General features: G+C 37.8%; 1 pseudogene across 1 annotated transcript; it reads right to left on the reverse strand.

Annotated features, from left to right (window-relative positions):
* Positions 1–5,265: 5,265 nt before the first annotated feature.
* LOC309825371 (small ribosomal subunit protein eS4-like) lies at positions 5,266–6,079 on the reverse strand (annotated as a pseudogene). The gene has a single exon. The product of its transcript is annotated as a small ribosomal subunit protein eS4-like (transcript).
* Positions 6,080–19,812: the final 13,733 nt, after the last annotated feature.

A 19,812-nucleotide genomic window follows, 5' to 3' on the forward strand; every position in this document is an offset into this window, starting at 1 on the left:
TACCACGGGGTAACCAATAGTAGATGGAAAAAGTTTCTTTTTATGGAAATATCTCAACACATAAATGAAGACAGAATAGAATTGGAATATCACCATTTTGCATCCCAAAATGAATGAATGATCTAGGCATTGAGCCTCAACAGTGTTGACATAAGAAAGAGAGACAGACATTATGTGCCTCCTGATGGAAGAACACAATTCAAATATGAGGTAGTTTTGCTAAAAAAAATTTGAACTTGAATATGATTAAGCTCCTAGATCCAAAGAATAATTTACAGTAAATACAGTGGACAGAGGAATATGTTAAATAATGCATCAGCAAAGTCCAATCTGTGGGAAATTTTGGAAGACAAACAATCCAATTTATTTAACAAAAACATTGCAGAGAATAAAAGAAAAGGAGGGTGAACCTTTGAATTAAAAGATACTCAAAAGACATATTAGCTGATTGTAATATACATACTTATTTGGATCCTGGTTTGAACAAACTGAACAAAATAATTTTTGACAGTGTTCAGACAATTAGAAATTTACACATTGACTGAATATTTAATGATATTAATATTTAATGATATTAAATTTGCACATTGACTGAATATTTAATGATATTAATACTACTGTTTTAAAAAGAAATGTAATAGCATTTTACTTAGGTTTAAAAAGAGTCCTTATGTTTTAGAGATACATACTGAAATACTTATGGATGAAGTGATATGATGTCTGAGATTTGCTTCAAAATAATATGGGAGGAGGCGAAAGATGTGTATGGAGATGAAAACAGATTGACCATGAGCTGATAATTATTGAACTGAGTGATGGGTACATCTAATGCTTTAGTGAATGTATGAAATTCTGCATAACAATAGAATGTTCCAAAGTGCTGGCAGAAACTGAAAAATATACTGTGTTTATTTGACTCTTCTTGTGGCTAAAATGAAAAGGCTTGACAATACCCAGATTGGTGAAGATATGAAGCAATTGGAAATGAAATCTTATGCGTTGCTGGTGGGAATGTAAAATCATATAACCACTTTGGAAAACAGTTTGGCAGTTCTGTATAAAGTTAAACATGTACCTACCCTATGAACCAGCTATCTCATTTCTAGATATTTACCTAAAAGAAATGAAAACATATGTCCATAAACAGATTTAAATAAGAATGTTTGTAGCAGCTTTATTCACAATAGCCAGAAATTAGAAATAACCCAAATATCTATTAATAGGAGAACGGGTAAACAATGTGTGGTATATTTATATAATGGAATACTATTCAGCAATATGTAGGAAAAGACTACTGATAGGAGCAGTAATATGGCTGAATCACACAGACAGGATGCTAAAAGACATGAGTAAAAGGAGCCAGACACAGAAGAATCTATAGTGCATTTTTTCTTTTATATGAAGTAGTGATAGAAATCAGAAAAGTGGTTGCCTCTGGGAAGGGGCTTTGACCGAGAAAGGCAGGAGAGATCTTTACTGGTGTGGTGGTTACAGGGGTGTATATGTTTGTCAAAATTCATTGACCTGTGTACTTCTTATCTGTACATTTCACTGTGTGTAAATTATACTTCCATTTAAAAATATTAAATAAAAATGAGATCACTAAGTGGTTCAAGCAGCCCCTTGTCTGGTATGAGGCATAGAGGCAAAGCTGTCTGTTGTTCTAGCACAGCTGCTACATCTTCAGCCTGGTTCAGGCTTAAAGTTTTGGTTCAGGCTCAAAGTTTTCTTTCTCGGAGTAATTGGTCAAGTTGGCCCCAAAGAAACAGTCATTTAACAGTTTGGTTCAGTTCTTGCTGAAGGTCAAAGGCAAGCGATTTTTGGGTATCTCTCTGATCAGCAGAAACCAGACAATGTGAGGCACAAACCTTAGAGGTCTGGAGTTGGGAGCTGGAGGCTGGGCATTCAGTTCAGCTGTGCTAGTATCTGGCTAGTGTTTGTCTTGCCATGGACAAGGCACATCACTTTTCTGGATCTCAGTTTCTTTCTTCCCCAAATGAAGGAACTGTGTAGAACTGTCCTTGGGGCACCTGTCAGATCTAACATTCTGAGACTCTGTAGAACTTTATCTTTCCTACAGAGCCTTGCCTGGAGTAGTCTAGAAATTCCCAGACTGAACTCAACTTTTTCTCTAAATCTGTTCCTCTTCCTGCATTCTTTTTCTCAGCTTCTCAGTACCACTATTGTACATTCATTCCGTCTGCAGACGTTTATTGAGCCCATGGTGGGTTCCAGTGACTGCTCAGTGAACAAAGAGGCCAAATCTCTGCCCCGAAGAACCTCATATAGTCTAGTGGGGGGGAAATAGATGGTAATAGAATTGTATAATGTGTTATAAGAGCTATAGAGAAAGACGTAGCCGGGAAGGAGGTTAGGGAATGTTGGTAAGGATGATGTAGTTTTAATACGGTGGCCAAGAAATACCTCACTTGGGAAGTGACACTAGGTAGATACCTGGAAACTGTCCCTAATCCACCCCTTTTGGACACACCCCGCACCATGCCCAACCATCTTTTGAGCCTTCCAATTTCACCATGTAATAATATTTCTCAACTTAATTTCTTCCCCTAACTACTAACACTCAGGTTCAAGCCCTTATCATCTCCTCTCTGGATTACTACTGTAGTCTCCTAACTACTCCCTGCCTCCTGTCTTGTCTCCTGAAATAAATTTTCTACAAAGCCATGCCAGAGTTATCTGAAAGACGTATCTGACCAGGTCATTCTCCTGCTTAAGACCCAACAATGGCTCCCTCCTGCCAGCCAGATAAAGCCCAGATGCCCTTATGAGGCATTTAAGCCTTTTGTGGTCTGGCTCCTAGTGTCCTCTCCAGCCCCATCTCTCACCCATGCTAGCCTTGACAGCTCTGTCCCAAAGTAGAATTTCCCCCTCCACACACAACACAACACAACACAACACAACACAACACAACACAACACCAGAGTGCTGATGTCTCTCTTTACATGCCAGTGTAAGTCCTATTTTTATTTTAAGATCCATTTTATTTATTTTATTTTATATTTTGGCTGTGCCTCCCAGCTTGCAGGATCTTAGTTCCTCGACCAGGGATCGAACCTGGGACCACGGCTATGAAAGCGCTGAGCTCTAACCACTGGACTGCCAGGAAATTCCCTTAAGATCCATTTTAGTAATCACTTCCTCCAGATGATTTCCAAATGCTGCATCTTAGCCCACGTTGACTGCGTGCCCCTCCTCTGTGGTCCCATGACACCTTGTATACATCTTTTTTTAAATCACTTTACTGGCCACATTGTTCTAAAATGATCTGGAATGGCTCTGTTTCCCCTACTAGATTATGAACTTCCTGAGCATAGGACCATGTCTTATTCATTTCTGTAATCTTGGCTGCAACCAAACATAAATCAATGACTTCATTTGGGTTCTGATTCTCCCAATCCCTCCCCTTCACTGATCGCAGTAAGCCAACCATGATGATTTATGACTTGTGACTGAAAGACAGAGATGGGAAATAGTCCCATTTCAAGGCTGATTTCAACTCAAGTTAATTACCAGAGAGTTACAGATTCTTAGACTTAGGAGAGCAATTCCAGGTAATCTAGTTCCACTATCCACCTGGCACTTGGAGGCCCTTCTTCAACATTTCTACAAGTTGTCGGGTTATGGAGTCCTTCAAGTGTGGTGTAATGGTGCTAGGAGTGTGAGGAAACCTCAGTTCACTGGAGGCTTCCTCTTTCTACCCTCCTTTTTCAGGATGTTCTGTGAGAAAATAATGAAGTAAGAAGTTATTTGTATTAGAACACACGTCTCTACGTACATGTACACACACATACACAGGATACGTTTAAATCTGTAAATTGCCTAAGATGATGAACAGAAGGCTATTACCTAAAATGTTAAACATAAGTTAGGGACTGAGATAGTACTCAGAGAGAAGATTATTTGTAATTTGAAGTTAAAACCATCTGTCAAATCAAGAGGTTCAGAGTCAAAAGCATATGGGTAGGTAGGTAGACTCCATAGATGGACGGCAGGGGACAAGAACCCACCTGGGCAAGGGACTGCCAGCTGGAACCGGCACTCTGGGCACCAGTCTAGCTCTACAAGAAGAAGAGGGGACTGAGCTTGAAGCAGAAGCTTCAGGTACCACTTTGTCTCAGAGTTTTGTGAGGTACACCTTACTAACTTATGCATATCCGAGTTGAACTCAATGTGCTCGAGCTGCTTAAGCTTGCATTTTACAATTTTACGTGAGTGAAGAGGTTCTCTCTCCTTACCTTTTTTTTTTTTTTTTTGCTTGCTCATCTTGTAGAAAATAGAGATTTATCTGTGGGTGGGCAGAATAACAAACTCAAATAATTCTTTAAATTCTGTCTTTGCCACTTGTTCTTAATTCTAAGTAGTTTGGGAGTAAAAGCTATTACAAAGAAAGGTATTAAAATGTTTAAAAGTGGAAAACTTACTTTGTCCAGAAGTTATTCAGTCCATCCTGGTATAGCCTCTTTGGTGGCTATTCCCTTGGTTGAGTTGAAGTCTGTCTTTCTATAGCTTCTACTCATTGATCCGAGTTCTAACCCAGGACCACATGGAACAAATCCAAATGATCTGTCACATTATGGTCCCTGAATACCCTGAGGCAGTTTGCTTGTGAGATCAGAAGTCACTGAACTCATGAACATTGTGTGCTTAGCACAGTGCTGGCTCATGATAGCGCCTCATAACTAGTAGTTGTTATTATTTGTTGTACTATCACACTGCCTGTGAACCATTTCTTCCTTCATAAGCCAAGCCCTTTTAGGAAAGTCATTCACTGATGTCATAGAATTAACCAAAGCAGAGGTCCCCACTTAATTACATCAATAATTTTACTGTAAATGTCAGGCACCAGGGTGCTGGGCAACTGGAGATGTCCTTCCTCTACCCTCCACTACCTGCACCTTACCTTCATAAAGCAGCAAATCATCCTTGAAGACTTGGCTCAAGTTATTTCCTCTTTGAATCTCTTTCCCCCCATCCAAGGAGGACTGACCACTCCATTTCTTCCCTTGATTTGAGACTGAATACTGTCTGTATTTCTGTTTGATTCCCCTCATTGCCCCCCACTATCTAGAATACTGAACTACTCTTGGAATCTGTGGTGTCAAGCAGAATGCCTGGAACACAGCATGTGATAAATATTTATTAAAGGAATGATAACATTTGGAGGTATCAGGTTATACAATATTTATTCACTCAATATTCATGCCATATTATCTTTACTTAAGTAAAAATAATTTTCCAATCATGTCACTTAGAGATCATTTCACCCACTCTTCCCCCACCCACCCACTGGGCCACCAGTCTCTTGCCTCTGTCTTCAGCAATGATGAGGTGGATATCTTTTCCTTGGGGAAGAGAAATCCGTATTTTGTTGCCTTTGCCAATAACAAAAATGTTGGAGAGCCAGGTGGCAAAGTTGTTGCCATTGGCATCTTTCACAGGAACCACATCAAAAGAACCAGTGTGTCTCTCTCTGTTGGTGGTCATACCAGTTCTTCCCAGGTTAGCACCTCTGTTCACCAGACACAGGGTACCAGTGTCAAACTTGAAGAAGTTGGTGGTTTGCCACTTTCCAAACCAATCTGAATGGTGTTGTTCACTTTGATGAGGGAATCAGGGTAGCAGATTGTGGAAGCATTATGGGTAACCAGATGAGGGATTCCTTTTGTGCCCACAGAGATCTTTCTCACTTTGCACAACTTGTACTTGGCCTTCTTAAGTGTAATACGATGAACAACTAAGCCACCCTTGGTGTCATAGATCAGATGGAAATTCTCTCAGTCTAGTCAACGCTGATGACGTTCATAAATTCAGCAGAGTAGGTTATATCATTTTGGACCTTGCCATCAATCTTAATGAACTGCTGCATGCAGATCTTTACTTCATCTCCTGTTAGGGCATACTTAAACCTGTTCCTTAGGAAAATGATGAGAAGGAGACATTTTCTCAGCTTGTGGAGACTTGTAGATGAACAAGGAGCAAACACACTGACCAGTTTATCCACCATCCAATGCTTTGGAGCTGCTACACTCTTCAGATGCTTCTTGGGACCAAGGTCCATGGCATGAAAAGAGGACCACCTTCTTCCAGTGCATTGATAAAGTAGCTAAGGTAAAAAATTTTTAGAGCTGGATGGAAATTTTAAAGATTTCTCCATGCCTCATTCCTCCATTTCAGTGGTTCTCAACCTTGACTTCATATTGGAAAGTACTGGGGAGTTTTAAAAACTCCTGAGGACTGAGTCCTACCCACAAAGATTCTCATGTAATTAAAGAATTACATGTGTGTAATTACCCAGAAACCTGGCAGCTTAAAACGGCAACTGATTTATCATGTCTGTGATTCTGAGGAGCAGGGCAGGGCTCAGCTGGGGAATTCCTCAGTTCCAAGCGACATTGCTTGAGGTCACTCAGAGGTAATCAGCTGGAGGTTAGGCCGCTCTGGAGGATCAAAGACAGACTCACTCACATGTCTGGCTCCTGCAGGGATTCTTGGACCGTCAGGATCAGCCAGGTCTGTCAACCAGATCACCTACATGTGGCCTCTCCTGTTAGGGTCTCAAGGCATTAGGGCTAGGACAGCCTCCTCCCCTCCTCCTTCTTATTCCTCTGCCTTTCCCTATTCTATTTTTTTTTTTTTGGGTTCGCGGGCCTCTCACTCTTGTGGCCTCTCCCGTTGCGGAGCACAGGCTCCGGATACACAGGCTCAGTGGCGATGGCTCACGGGCCCAGCCGCTCTGCGGCATGTGGGATCCTCCCAGACAAGGGTACGAACCCACGTCCCCTGCATCGGCAGGCCGACTCTCAACCACTGCGCCACCAGGGAAGCCCCATTGTGGTTTTGATATACATTTTCCTAATGACTAATGATGTTGAACATTTTTTGATATGCTTATTGGCCATTTGTATATCTTCTTCGGAGAAATGTTTATTCAAGTCTTTTGCCCACTTTTAAATTGAGTTATTTTGTTTTTAAGTTGTATATTTGGACTTCTTACATGCCAGATCATGATGTTCAGAAAGAGGATTCTAAGAGACCCAGGTGGAAGCTGCAAGACTTCCTATGACTTAGCTTTAGAAGTCCTAGGACCTCACTTCTGCTGTATTTTATAGGTCACACAGGCCATCGAAGTCAGCCCAGATTCCAGGGTAGGGCTAGCAAAAAATGTGTGGCCATCTTTAATCCAACAGAGTACAGTATTAAAATTAACTAAAAATTCAATTGTTTGAATAACAATAACAATAATAATGAATGCTGCTACAACTTTGGATTAATATGGCTTATTTTCTTCTGAGGTCTTGAAGTGCTTTCACCCATAAAAACCTTCACCATGGGAGTTTTACACATTTTAGAGATCTTTAATTATGATATAGAGCACAGTTACTTGATTTTTAAAATCACTTAGCTGATTTGCTTTTATAATGATGGGATGAGGCAGGAGACTTGGGTTTCAATTTTGGCCCTGTCATTAACTGGCTAACTGGCCTCTCTTGGGGGATGAGCTAGATGTGCTCTAACTTCTTTTCTAGCTTGGATACAGTATTGTTTTTAAGAAGGAAGGTGAATTGATCAAGAATTAGGATGTAGAAAATGTCTAAGTACAGGGCAGTTTGTTGCCTAGAAATATTCCCATGTGTCATTTATTCACTATGACAGAGAAGTAACTTCAGCTTAATGACAATTATTATAATAAGATTTAAAAATAATATCAGCAAACATACATACACAGTTATGATAGGAGCTGAAGGGGGGCTGAAGAAATGTCTTGGAGCCTTGAGGCAGAAGGGCAAGAAGATAAGACATAGAGCAGTTCACAGGTCAGCCAGGTGCAAAGGCACAAGGAATATGGCTTTCTAGATCAAAGTCTTTGTCTAAGAGTGGTATATAGCAAGAAGATCTGCAAACAATGGCTAAGTCCATAAGACAAAATATGCAGCAATAAGGTAGTGTTGGGTTGAGAAGAAAAGGCACTGAGCATTTGTAGTGTGTGTCTTTTATATGCCAAGTGCAGGGCTGGTTGTTTTATATTGAACTCATTTAAAAAATTTTTTTATTGAAGTATAGTTGATTTACAGTGTGGTGTTTAGTTTCTACTGTACAGCAAAGTGACTCAGTTTTATATATATATATATATATATATATATATATATACACACACACACACACACACACACATACATATATATATATTTTTTCGTATTCTTTTCCATTACGGTTTATCACAGTATAGTGAATATAGTTCTTTATGCTATACAGTAGGATCTTGTTGTTTATCCATCCTATATATAATAGTTTACATCTGCTAATCCCAAACTCCCAATCCTTCCCTTCCACATCCCCCACTCTTTGGCAACCACAGTCTGTTCTCTATGTCTGTGAGCCTGTTTCTGTTTTATAGATAGGTTCATTTGTGTCACATTTTAGATTCCACATATAAGTGATATCATATGGTTTGTCTTTCTCTTTCTGACTTATTTCGCTTAGTATGATAATCTACAGATCCAGCATGTTGCTGCAAATGGCATTATTTCATTCTTTTTAATGGCTGTATACTGTACTCATTTGATTTTCACAGGCAACTGCATGAGTAAGCATTACTTTCCCCTACTTCCTGTTTTACAAATGAGGAAACTGATGCTCAGCATTCTGCGCATGGTCCCACAGCTAAAGCCCTTGGAGATACCAAAGGTCATGTTTTTCCTGCATCAAGCTGCCTGCAATAAGCCAAGACACCATATTTACAGGAGAACACTGTTTGGAAAAAATTCTTACTAGTAGACGCAGTCTTCCCAACCTTAGAATGTAATCACCATCAGTTTTATAGCTCCTCTTTGAAAGTGAAGAGAGTATATCCTCTCAAGCTTGATTTGGAGGATCACTCACTAGCTGTTTCTGATGACTTGCAAAGTTCTTCACTGTCATCTGATTACTTCATGTAGAGAAAAATGATCCTTAATAGAAGAGATAATTTTAGTAATTTAAGTAAGTTAGTTCTTTTAAAAGTATGAAATTTATGGTTGGATCTCAAGGACATTTGTACTACGTCTTGAGCAGATGAGTTTCCTGTTCTTCCCCTATGCGGTGAGAACCCCTGCTTTGTATTCATGCAGGATTTCAGGCCCATAGGTTTTCATAGCTCTCCCCTAGGGCAAGGGGCTTTTATTTCTACCCTTTTCCCAGAAGCGGTGGATCATTGCCTGGGTCCCTGCATGGCAGGCTTTGCTACTCTCTTTCTGCCCCTTAGCTTCTCAAAGCCTTTGCTTTATATGAGAGAAGGTTGTGGGGAAGTGGGCTGTCATCAGTGGGAGACGATCATTACCTGCAATACCTGAGCCCCCAAAAGGGACTCTCTCCTTCCTCCTGCTCTCCCCCCAATCTTTCTTGTGATCACCTGGTGGATAAGAGCTTGGGAATAAGTGCAATGTTCCTTGAAGAAGTCTGGGGTTCCCGTTTATTCTAAACTGATACACCAGCCCATATTTGGCCTTTAAGAATTTGTTAAAAGTTTAGCTGTTTTCTTCTTACCTACCTTAATGGTGGCCAATCCTTCCTTCCATGCTGTGCCAAAGGTAAATTTTATATGTTCTCTTTTTTCCTTGGAGGGCTTTTTAACTCTTTGGAATTTAGTTCATTTAGTGGCCTTGTGTACTCAGGTCTCTAATGGATTCAAAATATTATGATTTTGTAGATTATCTGGCTTTTTCTTGTTCTTAGGATAAGAGTGATGTTCTCTTGAAGCTTTATAGATCCTAAGCAGAAGTGGAACTCTAGATGGTATTTTAAAAATCCTCTGTATTATGGAAATTTTCAAACATTTAGAGAGGTAGAGAGAAGAGTAAGTACTCACCACCCAGCTTCTGCAAGAATTTATCACTGACATTCCTCCATATCAATACTTACACATCTACTTCATTATTTTTAGCAGCAGAATAGTATTGTATAGTATCAAAATACTTTAGTTTACATAACCATTTCCACACTGATGGCTAGTTATCTCTAACTAATAATAATATTGCATCAAACATTTTTTCGTACATGTTTCTTTGTGTTCCAGTTTATTATTTGGGATGGATTCCTAAAAGTGAATTCAATGGGTCAAAGGTTATGCATATTTTACATTTTGATAATGTCAAATTATCGTTCAAAAAATCTGTACCAATTATATTCCCACCAAACATTGTATGAGTGGCACCAAAAACCTTTATGTAACTTAAAAATCTGAAGCTACTTACTCTAAAGAAAATGATAAAGCAATTAAGTTTCCAGTTTGATCTATTGAAAGACATTCTCACCATAAAAGCCTATTTGTCATTGAAAAAGAAGGAAGTAAATATTGGTCTTTATTCTTTTAGTCTAGTATTTACAGCTGAAGCTATTTGCTATTTAAATGCAATTCACCAAAATTTAGTGCTTACCACATGAACAACACTTCTGTTTTCTATTAGCTCCCTATCCTTTTATATCAGTGACTTTAGTAATGGCCCTGATGATGTAGCTCATAAGTAAAGAATGTACGTAACTCTTGGCATTAAAGGAAAAGTGGCTAAATGACATTCTGTAGCTTCCAGTTTAAAAAAAGAGAAAAACATCAAACACAGATTTGCTTAAATTCTTATACTTCTGATTATTTTAAATTCTAGCACCTCATATGTAAGTTTTTTTCATTCAAAAATATTTATATTTAGATCCTATAGTATGCAAGTGTATTCTGCTATGTACTGAGAAGAGTAAACATTAGCTATGGTTCCTTTTTCTAAGAACTTTTATACATATACTTATGTATATTTAGAGGAATCTATCCATCTATTCATCCATCCATCTAGTCATCCACTATTCATTCAATGAACATGTGTCTCTAGTGTTTATTCTGTTGTAATAGTGCAGTGGGAACTCAAAGTTGAATAAAAGATGGTCCCTGTCTTTAAGGAAGGACAATCAGTGAGAGAAATAGACATGCTCATGCCTTACTAGGGGATTAGAGAAGGCTTTCCAAGAGAGGTGGAATTATAGATGTTTGAAGAATATATAGGATTTCAACAGACAGTGTAAGAGACAGATCAGTCCAGGTTGAGGAAATATATGTTGGGCAAAGGCATGAAGGTGCAGAAGTGCATTGGAGAACAGGTTGGAAGGGGAGGTTGAGTGATACAGCAGATGCTGAAATTGAAATTTGAAAGAAGTTGGCTAGGATCATTTAGGATAAATAGCATCATTGTGGGTAACAATGGTTAGAGAAGAATTTGTGGAGAAGGAGGAAGTACTTCCTAGGCAGACTGTAGGGGGAAAAAACACGAGAGAAAACAATATGAGTGTAGCTTTGAGTTGACCAGGAGCCTAGTGTTCTTAGGGGGAAAATGAATGGATATATGTTGGAAACCGGAAGTGTCTAACATTGTATCACCTTCTTTCCTGCTTCAGGGTTTTCACATGGGCTATTTTCTCTGTCAGGAATCCTCTTTACCTATAACAGAGTGCTTTTGGTCGCCATTAATAAAAAACCCAAGATGAATGGACCAGAAGCTGGTTTGGTCTTCAGTTCATAATACTATCAGGGCTCTGTTTCACTGTGATAATTCTGGTTCTTCCCTATCCTGTGTGTTGGCTTTATTTTCAAGCTGGCTTTTCTCATAGTAGAGAGACGGCTGCCACTAGCTCCCAGGCTACATGTTCTTGTTTACATCCAGGAAGAGAAAACAGCTCTTTCCCTTTCACCTTCAAACAGAAGTCCTGACTTTCATTCCGATTAATCCAACTTGGGTCACATGCCCATGATGAACCAATTACTTCAACCGGAATGAAGTCTGGCATGAACTGCTTGGCTTAAGCTAGTCCAACTCTGAACCAATCACTATGGCAAGAAGATTTGACTGGACCAATCTGGGCCCAGTCCTTGAGATGGGGGAGGGCTCTATACCAGCCCAAACCTGTGGCTAGTGTACTATGTGTGTAGGGGTATGCGGGGTGAGGGGTATGGAGAGAAGCAATCACAAAGTCTACTGCATTGCTCCACTAGATTACCTAGCTGACTCATATTCTTTCTTTAGTTCTTACCTTAAATGTCGGGTTTGCAGAGAGGCTTTCCCTGATCTCTCAAACTAAATTAGAAGCTTCCTCGTCTAATGCATGGACCCCTCTAATTTTCATAAAACTTATCACCTTTAAGTGATACACCTATTTGTGCATTTATTTGTTAAAAGTCTCGTTCCTCCATTAGACTCTAAGCTATATGAGAGCAGGGACCTTGAATTTTTCTTAGCATAGGTCCCTAGCTGGCACATAATAGGCACTCTATGAAAAAGTGTGAAGTGAATGAATGGATTCATCTCAACTCCTATTCAATAAGGAGAAATCTTACTTTGATCAGCTTCAAAATTGCTATTGTACAGGCAGGGGAAACATAAAAGTGAAATTAAGCTTAGAGCTTTGTTACAATGTGATCGAAAACTGATAAGTATCACCTGCAACAGATAAGGTATTCCAAGAATTACATGGTTTAAAAGACTCAATGTTATTGTAAATGACACTGTCAAATGCCAGTTTTGCATAAAAAGTCTTGTCATTTGTAATAATATTCGTTCCTACTTTCTTTTATAATCAAGGTTATATCTCACAGCAGAGCAAATTTTAAATACACTTACACAGACCAGAACTATCTTGCTTTTCTTATAATAAATTATCTGCATCAGAAATGCACAATCAGGGCTTCCCTGGTGGCGCAGTGGTTAAGAATCCGCCTGCCAATGCAGGGGACATGGGTTCGAGCCCTGGTCCAGGAAGATCCCACATGCTGCAGAGCAACTAAGCCCGTGTGCCACACCTACTGAGCCTGTGTTCTAGAGCCCGCGAGCCACAACTACTGAGCCCGCGTGCCACAACTACTGAAGCCCATGCACCTATAGCCTGTGCTCCGCAACAAGAGAAGCCACCACAATGAGAAGCCCACACACTGCAACGAAGAGTAACCCCCACTTCCTGCAGCTAGAGAAAGCCTGCACGTGGCAATGGAGACCCAACGCGGCCAAAAATAAAATTAAAAAAAAAAAAAAGAAATGCACAGTCATGGAACCGGGGCTATAAAGAGGCTTTTATATGTGCTAAAGAAATGATTATAAGCCAGTAGAACTGCTGTCATTCAAAATATACATTTTGACTCCTGACTGTTTCAAAATTTATTTTCATATTAATTTTGGTACAGTTTTCAATTAGAGGGATTTAGGAAAAATCAAGTTTCAACAGTTTGAAATATTCATTTCATGAAGTGTAGGTCTACTCTATCTATCAAACCTAAGCATCTGGTTAAAGATGTTTGGAAAATCCACCTATAGAGCATTTATAAAATTTGGTCAAATTAATTGGACAGCCTTAACATTACTATTTTCTCTGCTTTCGGTGGGAATTCTCATAGTTGTTTTGGTCCTGAATAAACACTGAAGTGTTTTCATGACCACACTAACTAGTTATTGATTTTATCACTTTTTAACATAAACATATTTTTGCATTGTTATGCAGAAACAACCAAAGTATCGTATGTTTAGACTCCTATTAGAATATGTGAAGAAATTTATATTTAATTTGATTTCATCATAGTCTTTTATCCATTCTTAACTTATTCTGGGTTTATAGGGCCTGAAATTTTCAACTCAGTAGTAGTAATATGGAAATTAAAGATTTAAGTAGTATTTGTTCCATAGGAAATCTAAAATCAGCGTTTGGTAGGGTGGATGTGGGCTAATCTATTTAGTATAAAAACTTTACTTTGTTAGGCAATCTCTGGGAGTAACACTCATTTGAGAAAATAAATTGTCAATTCAAGTCATCTCCTCCTCCCCTTCACCCATTATTTGCCCTTATTGACTATTGATTATTTCTTATATATGATACTGATTAAAATTTATAAGAATCTCATTACATGAAGAAATAAAGAAAATATGTACAATTAAAGAACTAAAAGGCCCTCACTTGACAACAAGGCATATTTGTTAGATCATGCAAGACACAGGTAAGATGGATTTTTATGTGGCTTCAGGGTCTATTGGCATTTTCTTTTGTGGGTCACATTTACATCACAGTCTTATTTTGTTCTGTTCTTGAAAACATTTTAGACATGTTTGAAATCATTACACCCTTCACAAAACTGAAACAGGAAATAGGCTTTTCTATGAAATATTTCATTTTTTGAGAAGCTCCTGGCTGTTTCCCAAATTTAAGTTGGGTTTTTAATATCCCACTAAGAAAACCAGCTCGCCCTGGTGAGATGAAAATAGACAGTAGGCCGGCTGTGTCCCAGTCCTATTTCAACAGGAGCTTGGGATGACTGCCCAAGATTTCCGTGTCTCCGTTTCTTCATCTGTAAAATGCTTTGTGGAGGTGCTCAGTGTTTGTTGAATGAACGAATGAAATAATAATAACCAACACTTACTGAATGCTCACCACAGGGGCTAGGCACTTTACACACATTATCACACCGAAGCCCTATGAAGTAGATGCTGTTATTAACTCTATTTTATAGAGGAGAAAGGAGCTTAATTAACTGGTCCAAAGTCACACAGCTAGCAATGTGTGAAATTTGAATCCAGGCCATCTAAACCCAGTGCCTGTGTTTTAAACATGCTACATCTGAGTCTTCCCCAGGTTCCAGGAGCAGAACATCAGCTAAAGGCAACTAACAGCACCCCAGCTATCCTCTGCCTTGTGAACCCATGTCTGTGCTGTGTTGTGTTACACCACAGAAGAAGAATTTGGCAGGGCTGGAATCTCTCACCATGTGGTGTCAGTAATTTTGGGTGCAGAGAAACTCCTTTACCTTTTGTGTCTTGAAGATTGCATAACTAAGATCCTTCTAAACCAAAGAGACAGAGTAATTGACCTCAAAATATGTACTGCCCTTTGATCCCTCTGGGGGTAAGTGAGGACCAGAGAGCTAAGTAATACTGCCATCTCTTTCAGTAATCTCAATATAACACTCTCAAAAAGAAATTCGACACCTGGCAGAACAAATGGCCAATGGATGCTTCAGATCCAGATGGTGGTGGTTGGAAATTTGGAGAAGGAGACCCCACTACAGTTTATCGAAGACACAGAGTATCCTAATTAATATTTAGAAAGTGTATACTTGGACATGGAGGTTGAGTTTATATGACTCTGAAAACCTTCATTTCATTTTGAAAACAGTCAGTGCCACAGAGTGACCTGACTATGTGTAGTTTGAGATGAGATTCTACACTTTTCCTTATGGCTTAGAAATACATTTTTGTTTTGGAATCCTATTGAAATCTGATTTATATAGTGAACACATTCTGGGGCATAAACTGAGTATTTTACCAAGCTGAAGTTAAGTAAGAGTGACTCCAGTCATGGGTGTCAAGGGTGTGCTGAGGCAGAGCTAACCCTGTATGTCTTGAACAAAATTGGAGATGCTACTGCACGTGTGAAAGGTCAAGGGGAACTCACAACCTATTAGGTCAGGCATGAGAAACAGCACAACCAAGCAAATCTGTATCTTTCCTAATCTATTTTTAAAATTTCTTTTAAAAAATGCAGTTTGGCTGAGAGGAAGAGAACAGAGAGACTACCCCAATGTACAAGTAGGAGAGAGAGGCACGGAGTGGAGGAGAGAACTGTAAAGAAAACAGAAGTGGATTTTTGTTTTCTTAACCAGAATCACATACCTAAAGAGACTAATGCTTCATAAACTCTCAAAAGTACCTATCAAAACACAGAACACATTTTAAATGCCCAACTCTGCAAAAACAACCCCCCCCCCAAACTCTTAAGACTGTGATATAAGCCAGTAGGCAGCAAAATACTCTGTTAATTTTGGAAGCCTACCTTATGTCATTGGAACACAGCAGAATGCTGTTTTAATGGCTCTCTTAGCGTACCCCGCGGTGTTTTGAGTGTTGGATGACACAGTATCTTTCTGGTGTAATTGTACATTTCCTTGCTTCCTTTCGTTTCTATCTGTCAAAATAGAAGTATTCTAATGTTATGCATATATATATATATATATACACATACATATATATATAAATTTAATGGTTAATAATGGAACAATTTAGTCTGCTCCAAACATTTTTAAAACTCGAAGCAAAGCATACATAAAATATTTTAAAATTTTTCCATAGGAAACTTTAAAAACAGTTTTCTGTGTTAATAATTTAGCTTCTAAATTAGATTCAGGGAGAGAGGTTTTAAGGTGGTTATTCAAACCATGTACAATGCATAATTATTAAAATGGATGTAAAAAATAGAAGTAACTAGCTCTGAAGAAATGAGTTAAATTATGTAAAAAAACCAGTAAATGGCATTAAATCGTTAACTTGTAAAACTGAGTACCATAAATGTTAAATGTACACTTAAGATATCTTAGCACAATAACCTGTATTTACAGAAAGTACTTTTCCTTGTAGAAAATATCTGAAGAGCTGCACTTTAATCACTTAAAATACATTTATATGCATTTAAAATGATGTGTTTGTGGAATCAAAATCTATTAAGAAAACATCTGAATGTTTGATTATATATGTAATTTATTTATTAGGAAAAACTGAAAAAAAAAGATGAAATTGCTTAGCACACTTTAAGGCAATATTAATACTACTGAACTCAAGAATAAGGACAGAGGTCTTACTCATAACATCGTGTAGGCGAAGATTGTCTTCCCTTCTCTCCATAGGTCCTCTTATTTCCACATTAAACTTAAAGGAAATTCCTTTTTAAAAGAACTTGAGGATAATGAAATATTATGATTAATTTAATATTCTGAGTAATGAAGACATTGCCACACATATGAAACTTTTAATCCTGGATCATACATTTCAAGGAAATAATAAGATGACTTTAATACTGAGACTGAGTCAAACATAACTACTGCGTTGTGCTTCAGAAGGCACTTTCATCTTGTGGAGTTGTAGGGCCATCTATAGGAACGTGAATTATTGCCTATGACTACAAAGAACTCTGGTTATTTCGGTCTGGCTAGATAGGAGCTTGTGGTTTTTGCTTCAATTCTCCTTTTGACTTCATATAAATAAAACCTTAAGTAAAATGGTTTTTAAAACTTTTCTTAATGGTCTTTTTACAGTACAATAGACTACTTCTTATGTTATATGTTTTCTTCAAAACTAAAAGTCATGAAAGACTTGCAGTAACTTAAGTCCTATTTGTTAATTTACTTCTGATTTAATATACTACATCATCAACTAATATTAAAATATAAAATATAATATATATACTACATATATTAAGTCAGAAGTAAAAGTTTTTATCTATCAGGAAAATCAATGGAAAATTACATTTATAATGTGTATGACAGCATAATGCCTCAATTTAAGAAATAAGTTTAATTGGGACATCAGTGAGGGAGCATATCCTTTTGAACTTTTCAATTTTTGAGACTATGTACATGTATTACTGTTTCAAAAAAAAGAAAACAAAACAATATTTTATTAGGCTAGAATGGGGGCAATAATATTCTATTATTGTAGCGCAGGTAAAATGGCTTTTTTGGCCTTTAAAAAAATTTTTATTGGAGTATAGTTGATTTACAATGTTGTGTTAGTTTCAGGTGTACAGCAAAGTGAATCAGTTATACATATACATATATCCACTCGTTTTTAGATTCTTTTCCCATATAGGTCATTACAGAGTATTGAGTAGAGTTCCCTGTGCTATACAGTAGGTCCTTATTAGTTATCTATTTTATATATAGTGTAGTGTATACGTCAATCCCAATCTCCCAATTTATCCCTCCCTCCCCGTTTGCCCCCGGTAACCATAAGTTTGTTTTTTACATCTGTCATTCTATTTCTGTTTTGTAAATAAGTTTATTTACACCTAAAATGAAGTACTTTGCAGAGTGAGAATTATAATTTTTCTCCGTTCTCTCTCATTGCTATTTTCTGGTATTACTGTTTGACTTTCAGCTACTAAGTATGGCTATTTCTTTAAAAAATAGTAAAAATCATTCATCTTATGAGAACATTGTGACTCAGATTAGAGAATCCTGAAAAAGTCCTTTAATGTTTAAAAACAAATGTATTATGTTAAAAAAGCATTATTATGTTGAGTTTAGAAAAATGTACTCAGAGGTCAGTTTCACAGTGGTTCTTTCAAAGAAATTTGACGTTTTCCTTATTGGAATATGTAGAAAACAGGTAGATGGCTGCAGGGGAGTTCATTTTCCCAGCTGACCTAATAAAACCACATAAATATCCACTTATGTTTTATTCATGGGAAGACACAGGACATGTACATTATTGTTGATTTAACCTGGAGTTTAGGACAAAAGGTAGAATCCTATAATCTGGTGTTTCTGTGGAATTGTGAAGGCAAAATAATATTAAATACTTGATTTTTTGTGCCAGAAGTTGAGATTTGGAAACTGATGACATCTCATCAATTTTTTTAATTGACCACCAGGCAGCCTAAGTAATGGCAGTCACATAATTCTCATTTGGTTATGTCTCCAAATTTATTAGTGGTTTTTAATAAAAATATTCTATAGACTCCACTAGTGAGACGATTTTGTAAGATAACTCCTTATCTGCCTAGAGAATCTTGCTTGGTTCCAAATGTTTAGCTAAGTACATATCATAGCAATAGTTCATTTTTATTGAGTGCTTACCATGTGCAAAACATTTTACGTGAGTTATCCCATTTAATCCTCACAAAAATCCTTATAATGTCGGCAATATTATTATTTGTACTTTACCAATAATGAAACTGAGACTCAGAGAAGCTAAGAAACTTGCCCAAGAACCTGTTCATATATGTCAGAAATGGTATTAATTCAGGTCTGTCTGAGTCTAAAATCTGAGCTCTTTCTATTATGCTATCATCAGACTCCAGATCTTAAGTTCATAACCAATTACATAGATAATATTTTGTTAAAAATGCATAAATTTATTAAAGATTAAACACCTCTCAGGGCTTTGACAAATTGTCTTTTATTCACTGCATTAACAGGTGGGCCACCTATTTCTTCTGAGGGTTAGTTTTGTTCCTGTACATCACTAATTCCGTTTTATGATCTATTGTTCCTTTTATATTTTCCAGGATTAGATTCTAATCTGTACTGTGATGTTCCAGATCTTTAAAAGTGACTTACATTATAAAGTATTTCACATTTCTAGTTTCTTGCTGATTTTGGGGGGAGTCATTTTCTTTACATCATTACACAAGATTCTCTCTCTCTTTTTTTTTTTTTTGCTGTACGCGGGCCTCTCACCGCTGTGGCCTCTCGCATTGCGGAGCACAGGCTCCGGACGCGCAGGCTCAGCGGCCATGGCTCACGGGTCCAGCTGCTCCGCGGCATGTGGGATCTTCCCGGACCGGGGCACAAACCCGTGTCCCCTGCATTGGCAGGCGGACTCTCAACCACTGCGCCACCAGGGAAGCCCCAAGATTCTCATTTTTATCCTTACACCCTTCTGTGATAAGGAACTAAATGTTAGGAAATGCTTCGGTCTATAAGATACTACTCATTTAAAAAGAATTAAAATCTGAGTTTGTTTTCACAATAAAATGATCAGTAATGCAGAGAAACTGCTTGTGATGAAGAAAGTAAATAAAAATAATAAAACAGCAATTAAATTTTACAGCATCATCCCTGGGTACTTCCCCTTAAAATTTCTACTGCATTATTTTGCACTGATTCATCAGTCACTGTCACTGTTCTACAGTTTCATACACTCCTCTTTTGTCATCTCAACTACTTTATATTTTCACTGGAACATCTTCTAGGATTTTGTTTTTTAGATTATGATCCTGAAGATCTTGGTATTACGAATAAAT

Source organism: Grampus griseus, assembly GCF_964374135.1.
Source record: "Grampus griseus genome assembly, chromosome: 7".
In the NCBI taxonomy this organism is placed as follows: Eukaryota; Metazoa; Chordata; class Mammalia; order Artiodactyla; family Delphinidae; genus Grampus; species Grampus griseus.